The sequence below is a fragment of the Nomascus leucogenys genome, chromosome 15 (assembly GCF_006542625.1).
Source record: "Nomascus leucogenys isolate Asia chromosome 15, Asia_NLE_v1, whole genome shotgun sequence".
Taxonomy (NCBI): domain Eukaryota; kingdom Metazoa; phylum Chordata; class Mammalia; order Primates; family Hylobatidae; genus Nomascus; species Nomascus leucogenys.
The window spans coordinates 4,522,413-4,534,188 of NC_044395.1; positions in this window are offsets into that span (position 1 = coordinate 4,522,413).

The following is an 11,776-nucleotide window of genomic DNA, read 5'->3' on the forward strand; positions in this document are numbered from 1 at the left end:
GCCCCTGTGGTTTACACCCTACTGTCAATTCTCTCCCCCAGCATGCCCCTCTCCCCTGCACCCTCTCCAGTCCCTGTCTGGCCTCCCCCACACCATGCTTTCTGCTGTTCTAATTCTTCTCATGCATCCTCACTCCCATCTCTCAACATTTGCTACCAGCGTCCTCATTTATCCTAAGGTGAAAATAGCTGATAAAAAGCACATGCACAGCAACTGATTCCGTGTACTCACCCTGCTGTCATCCACCAGGCTTCTTTCTGAGCCCAACAGAGCCAGGATGGGAGGACTTCCATGTAGCAAGCTCTCAACCTCAAATTTCTCATCTGGCATCTCATTTAGAAATGTTGTGTGGAATGCTTAGCTCATCTGGCCCTCTCTTTTACTAATGGTCAACGCACATCACCTCACTTCACATGGAATGTGTTTCACTTCAGAAGTGGGAGGTGAGTAGGCAATGGGAATGAGCATCATGGACAGTCAACGAGGCAGCATGGGCCCAAGAGGCAGGTACAATTTACAACTGAGCCTCCAGGAACCTGATATGCATGAGGCTTATAGATGTGAGTTTTCTCTGATCCTCAAGAACATTGGAAATTAAAGGGCAGACAACTCTGGTATTTAACTAAAGAAGAACATAAAACTAGTGTTTGAGCCTGGCCAGTCATAGAAGAAATCTGCTTCCGGCTGCCCTGGCTCAGGCCCACCTCCCACCTGTACACAGTTCCCAGAGCAGAGCCTGAGGCGCCCAGCAGAACCCTGCTGTTCTCCCACCATGGGTTCCCCAGTGCTCTACTGAGGAAACAGATGTCGTCTCCTCCATAAAGGCTTTCCACGCCATGCTTCCCCTCACTCTCTCCTCTCTGCACCTTTGTGCAGCCTCTCGTGTCATCGTTGACAGCCAAGAGGTGATAGGATCTAGTAATGTCACTTCTTAGCCAAGCTGGCAAAAGTGGCCCAGCAACTTGCCCAATGCTTTCAAGCTGTGGTTGGTGAGACTCCAAAAGTCAAGTCATTCCGAGTGAAGATTCTACCCTCCCTCTCCTTTTTCTCCCTGAACTGGCCAGGAACCTCCTCCTTCACATCGGTACCTCCCACCCTGATATTTTGAATCAGCCAACAGGCCAATCAGAAGACACTTGACCACAGAACCCAACTGAGTTAAAGTCACTGCAATCAGCAGAGGAAAACCAGGGGTGCTTCCTGCTTCTGGAAAGGCCCCAGCTGTGGGCGGAGGGGAGACAGTAAGAAGGGTAACTGACAGGCAGATGTCACCTGTGCTCTAGGAAATGTGGAAAAGGAGAGAAATGGAGGAATGGGGAAAAAGTCTGTTTCAGGCTAGGTAAGGATCCTCTGGATATCAAGGTGGCAATGAATATGTGTGATGAAGCTCAGGCAGTGATGGGGACCAGAAAGGCAGATTTGGGAGTCAAGTGCAGACATGTGCAGTTGAAGTGGAAGTGAAAGCATATTGCTTGGCCGGACGCAGTGGCTCACCCCTATAATCCCAGCACTTTGGGAGGCCAAGGCGGGTGGATCACTTGAGGTCAGGAGTCCGAGATCAGCCTGGCCAACGTGGTGAAACCCTGTATCTACTAAAAATACAAAATTTAGCTGGGTGTGGTGGCACAGGCCTGTAGTCCCAGTTACTCCGGAAGCTGAGGCAGGAGAATCACTGGAACCTGGGAGGCAGAGTTTGCAGTGAGCCAAGATGTCATCACTGCACTCCAGCCTGGCAACAGAGCAAGACTCTGTCAAAAAAGAAAGGAAGAAAATGAAAGAAAGAAAGAAAGAAAGAAAGAAAGAAAGAAAGAAAGAAAGAAAGAAAGAAAGAAAGGAAAAGAAAAGAAAGAGAGAGAGAAAGGAAGGGAGAAAGAGAGAAAGGAAGGGAGAAAGAGAGGGAGAAAGAAAGACAGAAAGAGAGAAAGAGAAAGAAAGAAAAGAAAAAAGAGAAAGGAAGGAAGGAAGGGGAAGGGAAGCAAAGAAGGAAGGGAGGGAAGGAAAGGAAGGAAGGAAGGAAGGAAGGAAGGAAGGAAGGAAGGAAGGAAGGAAGGAAGGAAGGAAAGAAGGCAGGCAGGCAGGCAGGCACCACTGCTCTATGAATATTTGTGAAATTTGGGGTTGTCTTTGTTTCCTTTCAAAACTGTACCCAGACTTCTTCCTCCCCCATGCACACACCCGAAGCAATGCGCATGTCCACCTACAGCTCTTCCCTGCTGTTTTCCCTGCAATGCGCATGTCCACCTACAGCTCTTCCCTGCTGTTTTCCCTGCTAGGCCAATGGCATCTCTCTTCACCTCAGGCCTCCGCTAGGCAGCCTCATCTCTCTCCCCGTGGCCACTGCGTTCCTCCCTGCCGCCACTACTCAGCTGAGGCTACCGCCATCTCCTGAAGTCATGTCCTGACAGGTCTCCATTATCCAATCTCTCCACTAATGCAATCCTGATTCTACATAATTGCTAGAGCTGTCTTTCCAAAGACAAACACGGTCATGTCACTTCCCTGAGTACAAGGCTTCAGTGAACCTGCATTGCCCTCTGGGAGAAAGCCCAAAGTCCCCAGGGTGATGAATACCCCCCTTCACATACCAGCCCTGCTGACTGTTCCAGCTGCAAGTCCTGCCATGCCTCAGCAGCCCCTTACACCGCAGACGCAGGGAACTCCTCACTTTCTCAAACATGGCAGACTCTTTAATGTCTTCATGTTTGTGTGTCTGTGTGTGTGCATGTCTGTGTGTGTGTCCATGTGTGTGTTTCGGCGGGTGGGGGGGTTTCTCCCTCTGGTGCCTGGTGAACTCCTACTCATTCATTAAAGTCCAACAAAAATATCACTTAAATGGAATCCTTCCCAACCTGCTGCCTGCCCATCAAAACACAGCTATCACTACTTTTTCTGGGTTCTCATAATGTATTACTTCCAACAATAGACGTCTACGGAACTACTACTCTCTATACCACATTTTGTGGCCATAGCTTTATTCTTGTACTTGCAGCATTATATTATATTTATTTGGCTGTTTAACTTTCTCTTTTGCCAGACAAAGAGCTGTTATGATGACAGAGGTGATCAGAACACGGGAACTATCTTTTGCATTTCTTTGCCTCTGGTGTCTAACACCAACTGCGACATAGAGTAGGTTAATGGAATTACTTACTGGAAGTGAAGATACAGGGAATGGGGAGCCGAGGAAGGAAAGGAGGAAAGAAGAAAACCTGGTAAAGTCCAAGGAGAAGAGAGAAGACTAGGGTGGGAGCCCAGAGATGGGAGCAAAAGAGGAAAAATGAGAAAGAGGAGAAACAGAAAGTTGTACCTCTTCTCCCAGCACCACCGAAATACGTGTGTGTGTGCACGTGTGTGTAGGTGGGTGGGCAGGTTTGATGTGAGTTGGTGTCCATACATACACACAAGGCAAGCTGTGAAAAAAAGCTTTCAACATTTGAAGCTTCAATGCTAATTAAAATGCTTTTCCATGTAAGTGCACAAGGCTACATCTATCCCCACCCTCCCCCGCTTCTTCTCCCACCACGTGGCTGCTCTAAACCTCACTCTCTTCCTAAGTCCTCAGCCCTTCTTACTTTCAATATCATCTTTTGAGGCAATCAGGGGATACCTTCCCATTCTTAAATAGTTTTACACAGGGTAAAACACTCCTTTGTAAGTCACTAAATATGGCTAAATTATAGACATTTTGAATTCCTCCATGATAGAAGGCTCTTTTCGTGCAGAAAAAAACAAACAGCCCAAAAGAGAGCAGTCTGAATGAAGATAACATGGTCCATCGGGTTAGGGAAGATGCGGAACGGTATCAGCACATCCCACCCCACTCCATGGACCCAGATTGAACTGTCAGTCCTGCCTCCAGACAGCCCCAGGACTTCGTCATGTCAAGCCCAGATCCTGCTCTTCAGGAGACCGTGGCATTCGAAGTGACATAAAGAGAACAGTGGCTGAGAACCTACATTCTGGCCCTGAGTCTCCTGCCAACCAGCTGTGTGACTTTGGTCAAATGACATTTGACCGAAAAGATCTCAATTTCCCCATCAGAAAAGTAAGAGGTTAGAGACAGGGATCTCCTAGGTTCCATTCCCCTCTACTGTCTACGTCTCTCTTTAAAGTTCTCTAATGCCAGCAAGCGTGAGGAGACTCCAGACAGAGCGCCTGCCAGAGAGAATGCTCTGACAAAAAGAAAGCACTCCTGTAACCTCAGGGGGCGGGATCAACAGACAGCTGCACCATTTGCACTGGGGGTAGATATCTAAAAGTCAAAACAAAAACAAAACTCTGTGTTTCTTATCCAGAATCCAAATAATCCTCCACTACTCAAGACTATTCGAAGATTAGGCCTGGCAAGGTGGCACGCGCCTGTAGTCCCAGCTACTCCCAGTGTCTGTAGGCTGAGGCAGGAGGATCACTTGAGCCCAGGAGGAGCAAGACCAGTCAGGGCAACACAGTAAGACCCTTTCTTTAAATCAAGAATAAGTTTTAATTTTTTTTTAATTTTAAAGAATATTTTAAAATTAGAAGGGATGGGTTCTTCAAGGTCCTATAATCTCCTGCCCAGTCCAGGAATTCTCTTTTATCACCCTGCAGGTGCCCTTGTCATTGCTTAAACAGTTCCAGGAATGAAAACTATCTCCCTGCGCAAAGTTCTGCAGAGATGCAAGCAGGGAAGGGTAGCATAGTTACTTAGGGGCCCTGGCAGGTGTCACTGGACCCCAGATTGCTCCCTCATGCTACAGCCACAGTGTCTGAAATTCTACTATTAGTCGTTTATTTCTTTTGCTTCCCTTTCCTCAGATCACTTAAAATTCAAACATTTCTAGTAGTATTTGCTATCAAAACAAAGTGTTCATGACTTACTGGCTTCCCTCCTGTTCGTAAGAACAGAAGGTCAGAGGAGAGCCCTAGGTGATTCTAAAAGAAGAGAGACCCTGAGGATGAGGGGAAAGGTGACAAGATACCTTTTAAATACTTTACAACTATTGCACCAGGCCAGATGGGAATATATATGATGGGGATAGGATGATGATGAGAGAAAACAATAAACATGCCTACTGTGTGCCAGGCAGGCTTCTTAGCACTTCAACTCTAACTCATTGTAAGCACATTTATAAGAACTGGGTAGTTTTTACAAGTTCCTTGTAAAAGGGACTTGTTACAACGGGACTTACATTGGGACTTGTTACAATGACTTTCAATAAGCAGCTTATCTGCTCGGAGAAATCATCCCGATCCTGAAGACCCTGGCTCCTTTCCTGCATTTCTCTTTTCTTTCCTTCTAAAACAAAGATAAATAAGTGTAGTTTTGCAAGTTTGTATCATACATTTACACATATTACATATATATATATAAACTCAGAAGTGGTTAAGCAGCTAGTGAGATCCATTGTTTAGCGAGTTTTCAGACCCTCTTCTTACATGACCTATAAAAGGTAAATATGCCAAGACTCCCCCCTGGTGGTTAGAATCAATAGTGAAGATTTGGGAGAAATATATGTTTGCATTAATTAATTGGGGTGTACGAAAACCAAGCAGTCCTCATGACTAAGGTTGTCCCCGGCCCTGGAGACATCTCAGCTTTGCAAGCTCTCCTAGCCTGTGAGATAATTGGAGTTGAGGGACACTGGTGTCATGAAGAGCAGAAATCAAAGTGAAGAAAGAAGAATAGGAAGGAGAGACGCACCACTCACGGTAAACAAAGGAACAGGACAGCACCTCCTTCAGCTGGCTCCGGTGATTGGCTATGAGGAATGGCTGTGTGCTTAGATTTTTTAAACAACGTTGAAGGACTGTTTTCTTAGACTGGCATGACACGGTAGTGATGCCTAATTTTTTAGAAAGTTGTGAGACAGAGAGCGAGCGAGCGACCTAGAGCGAGCGAGAGAGCAAGTTCCAACAGTGCCACCTTCTGGCCATAATGTGGTGAGACAGGCATGACCTATGTCTTGGTTCTCATGGTGGCAATTGTTACTGCATATAATACTAAAATGTGCAAGTAACTCTTACTGACCAGGTACTGTAGGAACCACAGATTGTAATCACGGATGCATCCCACATGGAATCTTGGGCAACCTTTTACGAGTGTCTTGCTAGACTCCTCCACAACGCTGTATCTTGGGAGAACAGGGACCATCTCTTTTGCAACTTTGGGAACCCCATACTTGGCAGTTAGTCACTAAAAATACAAGTGGCAGGAACAGAAAGGGCTGTTTGTGAATTTGTTTCTCAGTGGATTAAAATCAATTAAAATCTCATTTGCAAGCAAGACAATGCCCATATTGCAGTGAAGTTTCTGCTAGATCTGGTTTTCCCTGAGAGAGATCACAGAATTGGGCGCATGCCTGTTGAGACGGTGAACACCAGATGAAGGCAGGAAAAATAATCAGAGTAGCTAGCACCTTACAGGGGATTGAACTTAAAGTGGCCTCAGGGATATGATGTAATGATTTCCAGCCAGGCGTGGTGGCTCATATCTGTAATCTTAGCACTTTGGGAGGCTAAGGGCAGGAGTTCAAGACCAGCCTGGCCAACAGGGTAAAACCCCAACTCAACTAAAATTACAAAAATTAGCCAGGCATAGTGGTGGGTGCCTATAATCCCAGCTACTCAGGAGGCTGAGGCAGGAGAATTGCTTGAACCTGGGAGGCGGAGATTGCAGTGAGCCAAGACCATGCCACTGCACTCCAGCCTGGGTGACAGAGTAAGACTCTGTCTCAAAAAAAAAAAAAAAAAAAAAAAAAAAAAAGATTTTCTAAATACTGAAAAACTTTAAAGTTTCCAAAAAGAGAGACTATCTAGGACCAAGGAAGAATTAAGCAGCACAGAAATGCTTCCACACATGCAGGTGGCAATCACAGAAACCTGCAGACCAAAGGGAATACAAGGTGACTGTCAGCACAAAAGTGATGCCAAAAATCAGACATTGCCTGCCTGGGATGTGTGCTCAGTGATATGATAGACAAGGACAAGGAAATCCTTCGTTCCAGGCAATGTGGAGTCACAGCCATTGCACAACAGCCAAACTTACAGAAAATGGACACGAATTGTAGCACAAATGGTATTACTTTGTTTAGAAAGAACTCTGTCATGTCCTTTGTAGGGACATGGATGAAACTGGAAACCACCATTCTCAGCAAACTATCGCAAGGACAAAAAACCAAACACCGCATGTCCTCACCCATAGGTGGGAATTGGACAGTGAGAACACATGAACACAGGAAGGGGAACATCACACTCCGGGGACTGTTGTGGGGTGGGGGAGGGGGGAGGGACAGCATTAGGAGATATACCTAATGTTAAACGACGAGTTAATGGATGCAGCACACCAACATGGCACATGGATACATATGTAACAAACCTGCACGTTGTGCACATGTACCCTAAAACTTTTTTTTTTTTTTTTTTTTTGAGACGGAGTCTCGCTCTGTCGCCCAGGCTGGAGTGCAGTGGCGCAATCTCGGCTCACTGCAAGCTCCGCCTCCCGGGTTCACGCCATTCTCCTGCCTCAGCCTCTCCGAGTAGCTGGGACTACAGGCGCCCGCCACCACGCCCGGCTAATTTTTTTTTGTATTTTTTAGTAGAGACGGGGTTTCACCGTGGTCTCAATCTCCTGACCTCGTGATCCGCCCGCCTCGGCCTCCCAAAGTGCTGGGATTATAAGCGTGAGCCACCGCGCCCGGCCCCCTAAAACTTAAAGTATAGTAATAATAAAATTTTTTAAAAAGCAGGTTAAAAAAATAAAAAATAATTAAAAAAAGAAAGAACTCTGTTTATATTTAAGTGCTAGCATAGGCTTTTGAGAGAAGCTATTTATTCCCTTCTTTGACATTTTTAAAGGAGGGCCATTCTCCCAAGAAATCTCCAATGACAGGCCAAATGAACTCCTGGAGTCTCTTCCAGCTCTGTAATACCATCATTTAATCGTTGGTTCTGCTGAAAGGAACACTCATTCAGTGTACCACAATCTCACCAGAAAACTGTCATATTTAATTTCCGGTTTATGAATTCCACCTTGGTTAAGAATCCTGTCTCTGCTGCTTATTAGCTAGGTGACCAGAAGCAAGTTCTCTAACCTCTCCAACCTATTTCTTCCCCTGTCTGTAAGATGTCTTTTTCAGAGGATTGTCCTGACGATTAAATGAGATAAGAGTTGTGAGCGGCTCAGCACAGTGCACAGAAGCACTCAAAAGATGGAAGCTACTATTACCGAGGATTGAATGAAAATTAAATTAAAGTAAGTACAGCCAGGCACGGTGGCTCACGCCTGTAACCCCAGCACTTTGGGAGACCGAGGTGGGCAGATCACGAAGTCAAGAGATCGAGACCATCCTGGCCAACATGGTAAAACCCTGTCTGTACTAAAAATACAAAAGTTAGCTGGGCGTGGTGGTGCATGCCTGTAGTCCCAGCTACTCGGGAGGCTGAGGCAGGAGAATCACTTGAACCCGGGAGGCGGAGTTTGCAGTGAGCCGAGATCACGCCATTGCACTCCAGCCTGGCCACAGAGCGAGACTCTGTCCCAAAAAAAAAAAAAAAAGTGCTCAGAACAATGCCCAGGCCCATAGTAAACACTAAACTTTAATGAAAATGTACGAATTGTAAATGAAGTTCTAAAGCACAACAATTTTTTTATCTTCATATAGAGGATACGATAGTATTTTAGGAAAAAAAATTCAGTTATGTCATTTTGGGTAAGTCACTGAAACCTCTGAATTTCATTTCTTGTCTGCAAAATGTGAGTGAGTGGCAGTGGATTAGATGGTCACCAATGTTTCTTCCCATTTTAAGGAGTTGGAATTCTAAAGAATACCAGAACTTATACACACTAAAAATGTATCATATATACCATATAAAACTCTAGTTATAAACTAAGAAATAACCAGTCACTAATAATGTAAGTTGATTAAAAACTTAAAAATCACTATAGGCCTACAGTATAAGACACCATAAACATAAAAATCTTTTAATTATTTAAGGATGGATTAAATAATAAGCAACTATTAGATACAGAATTAAAGACAAAACAAAGATATTTTCATTTTTTATATAATTTCCTTTTCACATTCAGAGCAAGAAATTATTTTGAGCTTCTTATTCCATAAGAACGGCATATAGCGAGCCTAAGTAATCCCAGACTCCAAATGTGAGGAATCCAAATTAATACTCTTTTACATTCAGGAGTCAGCAAACTTTTCTGTAAAGAGCCAGATAGTAAATATTTTAGGCTTACTCAACCCTTCCGTCGCAGCTCAACAGCAAAGAATGCGTTCATGAACGGCTGTGGCTGCATTCCAATAAACTTTATTTATGGACACAAATTTGAATTTCTAACCATTTTCAAGTGGCAAGAAATTTTAATATTCTAATTTTTTTAATTTACCACTTAAAAATATAAAAAACTATTCTTAGCTTGTAGAGTGCAAAAAAACAAGCAGTGTGCAGCAATTAGCCCACGGGCCGTAGTTTGGCAACCCTGCTGTAATTATATATTTTGGGAAATAAAGTAGTAATGTAAGAAATCCGGAATTGGCAGAATGCCGTTATGGGATTTTCACGGGTTGGTTTGTTGATGTTTGTTTGGCTGTACTGTTTTCATCTGCCATTCCTCTAAGAGCTTCCTCTACAAACCACCCACCCTTTCTCCCTGTGGCAAGGGTCCTGGGTTTAACATAGCCAAGGTAAGCCTGACACCTCGTGGTTGCATTGCGAACGGCAGGCGCTACCTTGGAAGTCAGCAGCACTGCACATCTGGGGAAGGGGCAATCCAGGAGGGAGCGGGGGCTGCCGAGCCAGTCAATGAACCAGTCAGCAGGTGGCGGCGGCGGCGGCGGTGATGTTGTTGTTGTTGAAATGAGGAAGGATAAAGTCCAGAACTCACTGACTTCTCTCTCCAAAGAGAACTTCCAAAATGCTACCTATGGGGGCACTTCATCCTATTAAAAAAATGAAGCAGCAGTGGCCAGGCTCGGTGGCTCACGCCTGTAATCCCAGTACTTTGGGAGGCGGAGGTGGGAGAATCACCTGACGTCAGGAGTTCAAGACCAGCCTGACCAACATGGTGAAACCCTGTCTCTACTAAAAAAAAAAACAAACAAACAAACAAACAAATATTAGCCGGGCATGGTGGTGAGAGCCTGTAATCCCAGCTGCTTGGGAGGCTGAGGCAAGAGAATCACTTGAACCCTGGAGGCGGAGGTTTCAGTGAGCCAAGATCTCGCCATTGCACTCCAGCCTGGGCAACAAGAGTGAAATGCCATCTCAAAAAATTAAGAAATAAAATAAAAATGAAGCAGCAACTTCCAGAGCCTTCACAGCTGAAGCCTCCATGGACACTCAAGACTTTCCTTGGTTCAGTTAAATCTCCCACTGCTAGCCCTTAGCATCCGGGCGGGAGAAAGGGAAACTGGGCATGCTCCTCACTCCCACTCCTCCCAGTGCTTACACTCGAGAAAGAAGGCAAACCTACAGGACCTAACCGCTACTGAAAATCAGGAGTTAGCTGGCGCAGGAGCTCACGCCTACAATCCCAGCACTTTGGGAAGTTGAGGTGGGCGGATCACCTGAGGTCAGGAGTTGGAGACCAGCCTGGCCAAAATGGTGAAACCCCGTCTCTACTGAAAATACAAAAGTTAACCAGGTGTGGTGGTGCCCGCCTGCAGTCTCAGCTACTTGAGAGGCTGAGGCAGGAGAATCTCTTGAACCTGAGAGGCAGAAGTTGCTGAGCCAATATCATGCCATTGCACTCCAGCCTGGGCGACAAAGTGAGACTCTGTCTCAAAAAGAGAAAACCAAGAGTTGTACTCTGGGAAACAGCAAATAAGGGGCTTCAAGGAGGTAAAAACCAGTCATTGAACTGTTACAACAGCCCTGAGGCAACACAGAATTGTATTCATTGCTTGCCCAGGTCAGACTGTCCCAAGCACTGTACAGGATGTCCCAAGCACTGTACACTGTGCTAGAACGAAGTGTTTTGCTTGTTTTGAGAAAAGGGTTGAAGAGACCATTCTTTCCATTCTCCTGCCTCTAGAAGTGTTTCCCCCAAAACATTCTAGACCCAAGTTATTCCTATCCTATAAATTATTCAGGAAAGGAGGTTCTGCACCATGCCAGGTTGGGAAGTTCATCCTTTCATCTAATTCACAGCTGTCCCTCTGTTTCTGAGAAAGCAAAGAGAGGGGGGATACTTAGAGGGAATTTGGCAGCACTCTCCCCTGGGCAAGAGCCTCCTCTTTGGAGGTAACAAGCCCTGAGAGTCTCAGATGCATGCTGAACCACCACAGCTACAGAAAGGGGTCAGATGGGCTGAAAAGAATTAGTGATGACCTCGACTGCCAACATCCCAGCATAAGCACAGAGCTGGGTATCTGGAGGCAGTGAATTGGCAAAGGATTTAAAGGCCCTGATCCCAGCGCTTCCTAATGCATCACCCACATTGACAACTCAAAGAAAGGCACAGTTGGTGGGTGAGTCTAGAGTTCGCAGGTAGATAACAGGACCCTCCACCCAATCCAGACCTGTGTCATTGAGACTGGGTTGGGATGCAGTTTTGTGGTCTTGAGACCATGTCTTCCCTCTCTTCCTGAGTACTACCCCCTTCCCTAGGGGGCAGTGGTGACATGGGACAGAATGAATTCACCTCATACACATTTGTACCTGGGGCTGTGGGCAATGCAGTGAAAGGGCCTGCCACCTTACTTGAAGTCCCAGGCAACTAGCAGTATCCAGAAGAGAAGACTGTTTTCAAGGACTGGAGGTCTGTTTCCCTCTTAGGGAAATGCTA